We start from the raw sequence: 11,608 nt of genomic DNA on the forward strand, positions 1-11,608 counted from the left end.
TTCAAGAAAGGGCAGAACTAATCTTGATGGGAACTGAAAATGGGGTTACCTGGAAGGAGCCGGTGGAGATTGACCAGGAGCAGGTAGAATGGATTCTTCTGTGTGATGAAATGTTCCACATTTTGACCAGAGGGGTGCTTGCAGGCATGAATCTGTATGTCAAAATGTCTTGAGCTGCATATTGCAGACTGGTGCATGGTATTGTGTGTTCTATCTCAATTTAAAAATGGACAATGCAGAGGCAGTATGTGATGGTTGAGTCGAGGCATGCAGGACTTGTCTCCTCCTCAAAGGAAGTAGAGAGTAGAGGATCACACTTCATTTTGAGCATCTGAGAGAGAAAACTGGAATTCAGCAGAGAGGTGATAGGAAACACTTCATGGGCATGTCCCCCGTCCAGCAGTCGGGCCACAGTTCCCTTGCACCCATTGTGACCACCACCACTTGCTGCTGCCACCTGAGAATACCACCCACAGACCTGGATATTGTCCTGCCCTATGCTCACCCTGCCTCATCAGACGATTTGAAAACGGATCCAGGACAACTGCCACCGGCACCCAAGCACACTGTCCAGAGACCTGGGTTCACCTCACCCACTGGCATCTGCACCTTCCTCCCAGAGGCTCAAGGACAGGTACACCTGGTCTGATATTGGTGCCACTGAGATCCAAGGACTGGCCCACTTGGTGCTCCTCTCCCCAGCAAAGCCTCACCACAGCCTCCACTAACAGCCCCAGCCTAAGGCACTGAGGAAATTACAGACACCACTGATGTGATTCACGTCCAAAGAAATCATACAGACATTACACTAGTGCACGCACCCAGAAGCAAAACTGAGGTGCCCTTACCCGACCAACACCACCGATATGTCAACAGGGAAATCTCTTCCCCTATGAAAGCCATTGGCAAATATTGGAAGAAGTGACAGTTACACCAGATGCACAGATATCAATATAGGGACACAAGAAACAGGAAAAAGCAAGGAAATATGACATCTTCAAAGGAACAGAATAATTCTCTAGTAACAGATTCCAAAAAAGTAGAAATGTGTGAAATGCCAGAAAAAGTATTCAAAGTAATGATATTAAAGAAGTTCAGGGAGAAACAAGAGAGCACAGATTGGCCAGCTGTGGTGGCTCACATCTGTAATCCAATACTCTAGGAGTTTGAGGTGGGATGATTGCTTGAGGTCAGGAGTTAAAGTTGAGCCTGAGGAAGAGCGAGACCCCATCTGTACTAAAAATAGAAAAGTTAGCCAGGTGAGGTGGCCCATGCCTGTAGTCCCAGCTACTTGGGACGATGAGGCAGGAATATGAGTTGAGCCTTGCAATTTGAGGTTGCAGTGAGCTATGAAGATGCCACTGCACTCGAGCCCGGGGTGATGGAGCAAAACTGTGTCTCCAGACAAACAAAGAGACAAACAAGCAAAACAGAGTGAACACAGATAAACAATACTAAAACTATGTGGATATGGTGACATGTGCCTGTAATCCGAGCTACATGGGAGGCAGAGACAGGAGGATCACTTGAGCCCAGGAGTTGCAGACTAGCCCGGGCAACATAAAGAGATTCTGTCTCAAAAACAAAACCAAAAACTCACAGAAATCGTTCAACAATTCACGATATGAATGAGAAACTCACCAAAGGCATAGACCGTAAAAAAGAACCAAACAGATCCTGGAACGGAAGGATTCAATGAATGAATAAAAAGTACAATTGAGGGCTTCAATAATAGACTATATGAAGCAGGAGAAGAATTTCAGAACTTGAACATATGGTTTTTGAAATAACTCAGTCTGACAGAAAAGAAAGAAAGAAAAAGCATTTGAAAAAAGCATGAAGGAAGCCCACTTGACATATGGGACACCATAACGTGACCAAATATTTAAGCTGGGCAAACCCGTAGAGAAGGGAGGTATAATGGCATAGAAAACCTATTTAACAAAAGAATAACTGAAAGCTTCCCAAGCCTAGAAAGTGATTTAGACATCCAAACACCAGAAGCTGAGAGAATTCCAAATACATCCAACCCAAGGTCTTACTCAACACACATTATAGTGAAACTGTCAAAAGTCAAAGACAAAGAATTCTAAAAACAGCAAGAGAGAAACATCTGGTCACATATAAGGGAACCCCCATCAGATTATGTTCAAGTTCCTAGGCCAGTAAGATTTGGTGACCAGAACTTTGCAACTTTCTATTTCACTGAATCATCCATCCCTTTGGAGTTTTTTTAGAAACAGGAGAACCTCCTTGCAGCCACGAGGTAACTACAATGCCATACACCACCTGTTTGTTCAGAAAAATCAAGATAAGTGGCACCTTGGCACAGATTTGCCTGAGGATCGCAACCTACTCCCCACGTCGCCTGTGCACAAGACCAAACGAATGACCAATACTAACCCCTAGCTCATACTACTAAAATCTCCACCCTGGGAGAGCCTTATCCTCCATTTTCTGATCATGCGATGTATGTGGCAGTATGATTTCTCACTGCACTTGCGTGCTTTGCACTCTGCCGCAAACATGTAATGGTGCTCACTCACTGCATGCATTACTCATTTCACCTCTAAAAAATCCCCTGACCCTGTCAGTTGGGGAGGCAGATTTGAGGCAGTTCTTCCACATCTGGTTGATGTCCTCTGCAGTAAGTCTCCTTTCTTCCTTGACAATCCTCATTGTGTCAGTAATGGGCTTTCTGTGCAGGGAGCCACTGAGCCTAGGGAAATGTCCTTTGTGGCTTTGTAAACAGTTCCTCCATGTCTTTGCATGGCTTGAGAGCTCATTTCTTTTCTTTTTCTTTTTCCTTTTCTCTTTCTCTTTCTCTCTCTCTCTCTCTCTCTCTCTCTCTCTCTCTCTCTTCTTTTCTTTTCTTTTTTTTTTTTTGAGAGCTCATTTCTTGTAGTGTTGAATAATGTTCCATTGTCTGGATGTGCCACAGTTTATTTATCCACTGACCTACAGAGGGAAATATTGGTTGCTTCCAAGGTTCAGCAGTTACGAATGAATACGATGAACATCCCCAGGTAGGTTTCTGTGAGGACGTACCTTTTCAGTTTTTTGGAGAATTTTAAACAGGGAGTTTAGGAGTGTCATGGAAGAGAGGGGGCAGAGGATATAGAATCTTTGTAATTTACACTGCATCTCTGAGATAATTTTTTCCTTGTCTTCCACTTCTTCCTGAGTTGTTTAAACTCTCTATTTTCCTCTATTTTCTATTCTGCTCCCTTCAGCACTTGACTTTTTTAGTGTGCGGATTTTTAATTGAAGGTCATTTTTCATGTCCTCAAATGCTTGTTTGACTGTGTTTAATTTTTATGGGGGTGTTGACCTAAGAATGTTCCTGGGCTTCAGCAGCCTTTTGTGGCAGGTGGGGCAGGGGTGTGGGGGTGTATATTTTCCTCAGTTGATTTGCATGGATTTTCATTTACTGAACTTTTGCAACCGCTCACTATGGATTCAGCACTTTTCTTTTGTTCATTTTTAGTGACTGGGTTGTTTGTACAAAAGATCTGGATTAACTGCACCCACTTCTGTCAATATAGCAACATCAACTTATTTTAGTGGAACCTTCTGTTTGTCTTGTTGGCCATGGGAATGGATGGTGTGACCTCCAGTTTTGTGGCTATCTTTTGTCTTGAAGGGCGTTAAATATTCTGTATTTACTTCCAGCTCTGCTCTCTTTATAGTCACTTTTCCCCCCAAGAGGTATGCTTCTTTTTTTTTTCTTCCTTTTTTAGAGACAGGTGTCACTGTGTCACCCAGGCTTGAGTGCAGTGGCATGATCATAGCTCACTGCAGCCTTGAACTCTTGGGCTCAAGTGATCCTCCTGCCTCAGCCTCCTGCATACCTGGGACGACAGGTGCACACCACCACACCTGGGGAATTTTGTTATTTTTATTTTTGTAGACATGGGGTCTCACTCTGTTGCCCAGGCTGGTCTCAAACTCCTGGCCTCAAGGGATCCTCCTGCCTCAGTCTCCCACAGTGCTGAGATTACAGCTGTGATCTTCCAAGCCTGTCGCCCAGGAGCATTTTGAAGAGTAACTCTTAGGTCTTGTAAGTTACACCATTGTCTGTCTTCGAGTTAAACATGGATCTGTGTGAATGTGCTTTCTCCTCTTGTTGTTCCGCGTTCCTTTGGGAGGAAATATCTGAAAGACAGACAGCTAAGTGGCTGAACGGGCACCAACATCCTTGCCACTGTGGGACACTTTCACATTTTTCATGGATGTTATGATACAGATGGACAATCTGACTAGCATCAGACGACACAAGCAGTACTTTTAGCATTTTCTAGGATTACAGGGAACTTGACCTTATTTGCCAACCTGAGTACTGACCACAGCCAAAGAAGTGAGGGGTCTTTGGTGGAGGGTGAGGTACAGGGCACCAGGGATTATGACATCAATAAACCCAACTGGTGTCACAGAGTGCTAAGGAGACCAGGCACAGTGGTGCCAGCCTGAGCGAGGGTGAGACCCCCTCTCTACAAAAAATAGAAAAAATATAGCTGGGTGTGGTGGTGCACACCTGTAGTCCCGCTACTTGGGAGGCTGAAGCAGGAGGATCACTTGAGCCCAGGAGTTTGGGGTTACAATGAACTACAGTGACAACACTGCACTTTAGCCAGGGCGACGGAGTGAGACCTTGTCTCAAAACAAAAACCACAAAACAAAGTTAACATTTCACTATGTCCTGTCCATTCTGGTCAGCCCATCTGGACCTATGCTGAGGTTGGATCTATCTCTCAGCATCCTCCCAATGACAAGTTCCTGACAATTGTGGAAAGACTGGGAGGTCATTCTCTTGTCCACATTCATGGCTACAGAGGTGACATGGTGTCTTGAAACAGGGCCATGATTCTCAGTAACAGGACCGGAAACTCTTCTCCATTTGTCCATTGTAAGACACCACCTGCTAGCCTGTTGCCTTGGGAAGCTTCTCTCGAGGACAACCCTTCCTTCATCCTTTCCTGTCAGCATCAGGTAGAAATGTCTACATTTCCTGGGCAGAGAAGCCGACTTACAGGGCTTTACAATTTATTCCCAATAAAGCACACCATGGCCATCATTAACATGCTCTGACAGACTGAATGTTTGTGTCCCTAAAATTTATATGTTGAAGCCCCAAGGGGATGGTATTTGGAGGTGGCACCTTTGGGATGTAACTGGGTTCAGATGAGGTCATGAGGTGAGGCGCCCACGATGGGGTTAGTGCCCTTGCAAGAAGAGAAAGAGATCAGATCTCTCTCTCTCTTTCTCTCTGTGTCTCATGAGAACACAGCAAGAAGGTGGCAGTCTGTCAGCCTGGAAGAGAGTCCTCATCAGGAACCTCAACCTTGGACTTCAAGCCTCCAGAACAGTGAAAAATAAATTCCCAATGTGACAACCACCCAGTCTGTCATTTTTGGGGGTATTTGGGGCACATGCCTCTCATCCCCTTTCTAAAAGCAGGGATTTTGAATTTTCTGCATTTTTAGGGTCCATGATTACCTTTGCTGTTTCGGCTGTGAGGGATGTATACTCAAACTGGTGTAAGCAAATAAACAGGATTACTTGGCTCAGGTAACTCCAAGTCCTATTTTAGCTTGACCCTTGGCAGTTCATCAATGTTCCTAAGGATGACGTGGCTGCCCGTTTCTCTCTCCCATGGTCTCAGCCCCATCCCATGTTCTGGCTTGAATATGCGTTGAATTGTGATGAAGTGTTAGGCCATTGGGAGGAAATGGGGGTTGAATAAGAAGTTAAATCTACTTATCAGAAAAAAAGGATACGTTCTCTGGATTTCTTATTATGACAAATTTCAACATTTTAACCATTTTTAAGTAGGTAGAGTTCAGTGGCATAAGCACATTCAGTGCTGTGCAACCATCACTGACATCCATCTCCAGAACTTTCTCACTTTCCCAAACTGAAGCTCTGTCCCTGTGAACCACTAACTCCCAACCCCCTGCCCGGCCCCTGGCACCCACCATTCCACTTTCCATCTCTGTGGATCTGACAACTGTAGGGACCCGCTATGAGAGGAATTACATGGGATTTGTCCTTCCGGGTCTGGCTTCTCTCAGTCCTGGGGACTGAACATCATGTCCCCAAGGTTCATCCGTGTTGTAGCCTGTGTCAGAATTTCCCTCCTTTTGAAGGCTGCATAATATTCCAGTGTGTGGATGGACCACATTGTGTTTATCCATCCATCCATCCACGAACATCTGGGTTTTTTTCCACCTTTTGATGCCTGTGAATGATGTTACTATGAACGTGGGTGTGCAGGTATCTGTTTGAGTCCCTATTTTCAAGTTTTTTGAGTATATACCTAGGAGCAGAATCGCTGAGTCATGTAGTAATTTTTATGTTTAAGTTTTTGAGGAAGCACCACACTATTTTCCACAGTGGCTGCACCATTTTATTAATAAATTCCCGCTAGCAATGCACAAGGGTTCTGGTATCTCCACAGCCTCACCCACACTTGTTATTTCCTGTTTTTTATAGCAGTTCATCCCACTATCTCTTTGGGATTTTGATTTGTGTTTCCCTGATGAGTAGGCTGTTGATCTACAACAGTTTTCAGTGTGACTTTGTACAGGTGTGGAACTGTTGGTGTTTGCTTAGGGCACAGTTTGGATTTCTAACCCCTGTGGTGCTACAGAGTCTCCTACTTAAAGGGCATATTTGAACCAAATAATGGGAACCTTGTGATTATAAAGGTGAAAATAGCAGAATATGAGTTACTGTAATCCTATTATCCTTTGTGACCACTTAAAGTTTTTAATTTATGTTTAAAATTCAAAACAGTGGCATTTTTAAAAGAATGACAGTTTCATGGCATAACTTTTTGGGGGTAAGTGCAAAATTTAGTTCAGACATGAAATATTTTACTGAGTTTGATGAGTATCTAAACATTTGTACCCCCGTAATATTCTGAAATAAAAATACATAAATAAATGAACAAATCAAAATTTAAAAAATTACCCTTCTTGATTTGTTAGAGGATGCAACATTACAACTAGATAGGAGGAAGAAGTTCTAGTGTCCTATGCCACTGTGGGACAACTATTGTTAAGAATGATATATTACATAGTTTTGAATAGCTAGAAGGAGGATATTGGATGTCTTCAAAAGAAAGAAGTAATAAATGTTTGAAATGCTGGATATGCTAATTACCCTGGTCCGATCACTGTACATTTTATGTATCAAAACATCACTATGTATCCCATGAATATGGACAATTGTTAGTTGTCAATTTAAAAAATTAAACTAGATTTTAAAAAACAGGATACAAGATTATGACTGAAAATATGTTAAAAACATGCATACAAGTACGAAGAATGTACAAAAGTGAAAATGGTCTTCAGAATCTTAAAAATAACTCTTCTTGCATTCTTAAATGTTTTTCTTAACTTTTCATTTTGAAATAATCACAGATTCGCAGGAAATTGCAAAGATAGGACAGACATCTCCTGAGTACCCTTCCCCAAGCTTCCTCCGATGGGGACATCTTTCATAACTTTAGAACACTGTAAACTCTAGCAAACTGGCGTGGGTACAAGACAGGTGCACAGGTCTCTGTCAGTTTGTCACGTGTCTACATTTGTGAAACTACCACCATTTACTAGTTCAAGGTACAGATGCCATCCATAACCTCTGAAAACCACTTATTTGTTGTCCATCTCTGTAGTTTTGTCATTGTTTCATGAAAGGGCCATATACTCAAAGTGACCTCTGAACTCAGAAGGAGCCAGCCTTAGCAAGAGCGAGAGCCCCGTCTTTACCAAAAATAGAAAAAATTAGCCTCTATGAAAAATAGGAAAAATTAGCTGGGTGTGGTGGCGTGTACCTGTAGTCCCAGCTACTTGGGAGGCTGAGGGAGGAGGATCGCTTGAGCCCAGGAGTTTGAGGTTGCTGTGAGCTATGATGATGTCACTGCACTCTACTCAGGGTGACAGAGTGAGTCTCTGTCTATAAATAAATAAATAAATAAAGTGAGGCATAACTCATTGAAAAAAAATTTTAATTTCCTTCTCAAGACTATAGGGGCAAAGCGTTCAAATGTGTGGGCCACCCAGGCATTACTATAACTTGAGCCCCAAGATTGATGAAGTCTGTGAATTTTTCTCAATTTGTGCATTTTAGCAAATTAGAAACCATGTTGCAGAGGCACAAATGCTAATCCATGCACCTCTTTTAAAAATCTTTTTGTTGCCTAAGTTGTTTAGTATAGAAATGTGAATATTGAATTTCCAATTGAATCAAATGATGGAACTTTGATTTGATTTGGTCATGTATATTACATACATAATGTGTCTATCATATATTTGTACTAAAATATTATGTATGTAAATATAATTTATTTAATTGACAATTATCCCCTCCTGTCTAGGAGCTTATTCATAAATCAATAAATAGTCCAGGGCTGATAGTATGTTTGCTAAACCTTGGCGTTTGCTCAGTACTGGCCTCAAGCGATCCCTTAAGTTTCCCCTTTTCTTTTCTTGGGGTCTTGTAGCTGCCTAAGGCAGAGGGCTCTTGTTTTTTTCTTTTTTTAAATTTTTATCTTTCTTTTTTTTCTATTTTTAGGCTTTTAGCCACCAGAAGCTGAGGTTCTTAGTTTCGGTGCCTGGAAGCAGGAGCTTCTCTTTAGGACAGTCCCCACCACAAGAAAATGCGCCCCTTCCCCTCCCTCCCTTTTGTTCCCTTTTAAGTAAAAACCTTTATTTTTATTTTATGTCTTTAGACACAGGGTCTCGCTCTGCCACCCGGCTGGAGTGCAGAGTGGTGCAGGCACAGCTCAGTGTCACCTGAAACTCCTGAGCTCAAGCTGATGCTCCCGACTCAGCCTCCTTTTAAGTACCTTTTAAGTAAAGTCTTGAGAATGGCTTGTATCTCTAGGTGGCTAAAAATGTATACATTTTTTTCCTTTCCCCTCTGTCTCTGGGTGTTCACCCGACAAGCTCCACCCCCTGACCCCTGTTGCTTTCACTTTGCAAATGGTCACAGGGAAAACATTGGGAGGTGACCTCACCGTGTACCGACCTCTGAGGCAGGGGCTTCCCTTTCCAGAGGGTCCCAATTGACCTCTGAGGGGCCACAGGGATGAGCAGTGACAGCAGCAAGGAATGCAGCAACAGAGAAGCCACCAGACCTGCCTGGGGCCATGGAAGTCCAGGCAGGGACCACCCCATGGGGTGCACAGGGGAGATGCCTGGCCTGGTGGCTCCTACCTGTAATCCCAGCACTTTGGGAGGCCAAGACTGGAGGATCACTTGAGACCAGACATTGGGGTCCAGACTGGGCAACATAACAAGACCCCATTTCTACAAAAATTTTTTTAAAAATTAGCCAGGCATCCTGGCGTGTTCCTGTAGTCCCAGGTACTCAGGAGGCTGCGGTGGAGGATCGCTTGAGCTCAGGAGTTGGAGGCTGTAATGAGCTATGGTTGTGCCACTGCAGTCCAGCCTGGGCAACAGAGTGAGACCTTGTGTCCAATAATAATAATAATAAGTGCGAGCAGCCTGCCCAGGAGACTTTGCAATGTGACAATAGGTGACACCCGGTCAGGACAATGGCAGCTTCTCTGACACACTGTCACCCACTTGCTTTGCTAATGGGAGCATTGTTCTGTGCCCTGGGAAGCTCACCTTGGTTCAAGGCCTGGTAGGCAAAAGAAAAAGTCCATACACAGTGCTCCAAGGAGAAGAGGAAAGAGGGGTCGAGAATGTCACACCTCGCTCTTAGGAGGGCCGGAGCCCGCCTTCCCAGTCAGGGTTCTGGAGACACACTAACCCTCCACCCGGACCCAGAATTCCCCTGTGGGTGGGGTAGACCGCTTAGGGGGCACATTAAGTGCAGTTGACCTGCGGCACACAGCACAGCTTCACCAGTGCAGTTGCCCACAGCGCTCACGATATTAATAAGGCTTGACAACATCTTGTGCTAATCCTGGGAGGCACTCTCCATCCTGCCGAGTACACCAATTCTTTTAATTTAGTGTCTTTAAGATAGAGGGCACCCCTTCGATGTTAGGGGAGACATAAGATGGAAATAAAGATCTTATTACTTACAGGTCCTGGGTGGTACACGGCAGGCCCAGAGGAAAAACACACACACACACTCACACACACACACACACACACACACACAGGCCACAGAGCCCAAGGCAGGGAGAGAGGGATCCGTTGGGATCCAAGGGTTACCCAAACAGATTTTTCCTGGGGAGTTCTAATTGGTGGGTTTAGAGAAAGCAGGCATGAGTTCCATGGGGCCAGGCTGTGACTGAGAGTTGGTGGCTCTGGCACATCTGCACAGTTCATGCTGGGTGTGGGGACAGCAGGGCTGCATCTAGCTGTCCCACAGGGAGGTGGTCGCTAGGAGGTGGTTGTACAAGGCAGATGCCTGGATGAGGAAGTGGAAGGAAGTGCAGAACTGGGAACTGTTTCAAGGGTGACCCAGTCCTGCTCTCGGTATGAGTCAAACTTATATTCATAATGGATGATGAGGCAACATAGAATTATAAGATTTCCTACATTGCTGGATTCTGCTAATATTCTGTTAAGGATTTTTGCATCTAGGTTCAGGAGAGATATTGCTCTGTGGTTTTCTCTTTTGTCCTGTTCTTGCTTAGTTTTTGTTCCAGGATAATACTGGCCTCATACCTTGGGAAATATTCCCTCCTGTTCTATTTCCTGGAAGAGATTGCATAAACACGGTGTGAATCCTTCTTTGAGTGTTGGGTAGAATTCTCCAGTGAAACCGTTTGGACTTGGAGATTTCTTTTACAGGAGCTTTTAAATAACAAATTCAAATTTCTTTGATGGTGATCGGACTATGTATAATGGTTATAGGAGCATCTATTTCATTGGCTTTTCTCTTCTTTCTTTCTTTCTTTCTTTCTTTCTTTCTTTTCTTTTCTTTTTTTTTTTTGGAGACAGAGTCTCACTCTTTTTCCCCGGGGTAGTAGAGTGCCGTGGCATCAGCTCAGCTCACAGCAACCTCAAACTCCTGAGCTTAAGCGATCCTCCTGCCTCAGCCACCCGAGTAGCTGGAACTACAGGCATGTACCACCATGCCCGGCTAATTTTTTCTATATATTTTTAGTTGTCCAGATAATTTCTTTCTATTTTTAGTAAAGATGGGGTCTCGCTCTTGTTCAGGCTGGTCTCGAACGAACCCCTGACCTCAAGTGATCCTCCCACCTTAGCCTCACAGAGTGCTAGGACTACAGGTGTGAGCCACCACGCCTGGCCCCAGTTTGTGCTTTTCAAGGAATTGGCTTATTCCTTCTAAATTGTCAAATTGACAATATGATAACTGTTAATTTACAAATGAACAACCACTATAGAGTTGTTCATAGTATTCCATTATTATCTTTTTCATGCCTACTGGCTCTGTAATAGCATCCTGTTTCATTCCTGAGATTGGTGATTTTGTCTTCTTTCTTATTGTTTTTGTTAGTGTCACAAAAGTTTTATCAGTTTTATTGATTTTGTAAAGTGTCAGCTTTTAGTGCCATTGATTTTTTCTATTGCTTTCCTGCTTTCAACTTCATTGATGGCTCTTTGCTCTTATCTTTATTATTTCCTTCCTTATGCTTGCTTTGGGTTTATTTTAC

The sequence above is a fragment of the Lemur catta genome, chromosome 1, assembly GCF_020740605.2.
Source record: "Lemur catta isolate mLemCat1 chromosome 1, mLemCat1.pri, whole genome shotgun sequence".
NCBI lineage: Eukaryota > Metazoa > Chordata > Mammalia > Primates > Lemuridae > Lemur > Lemur catta.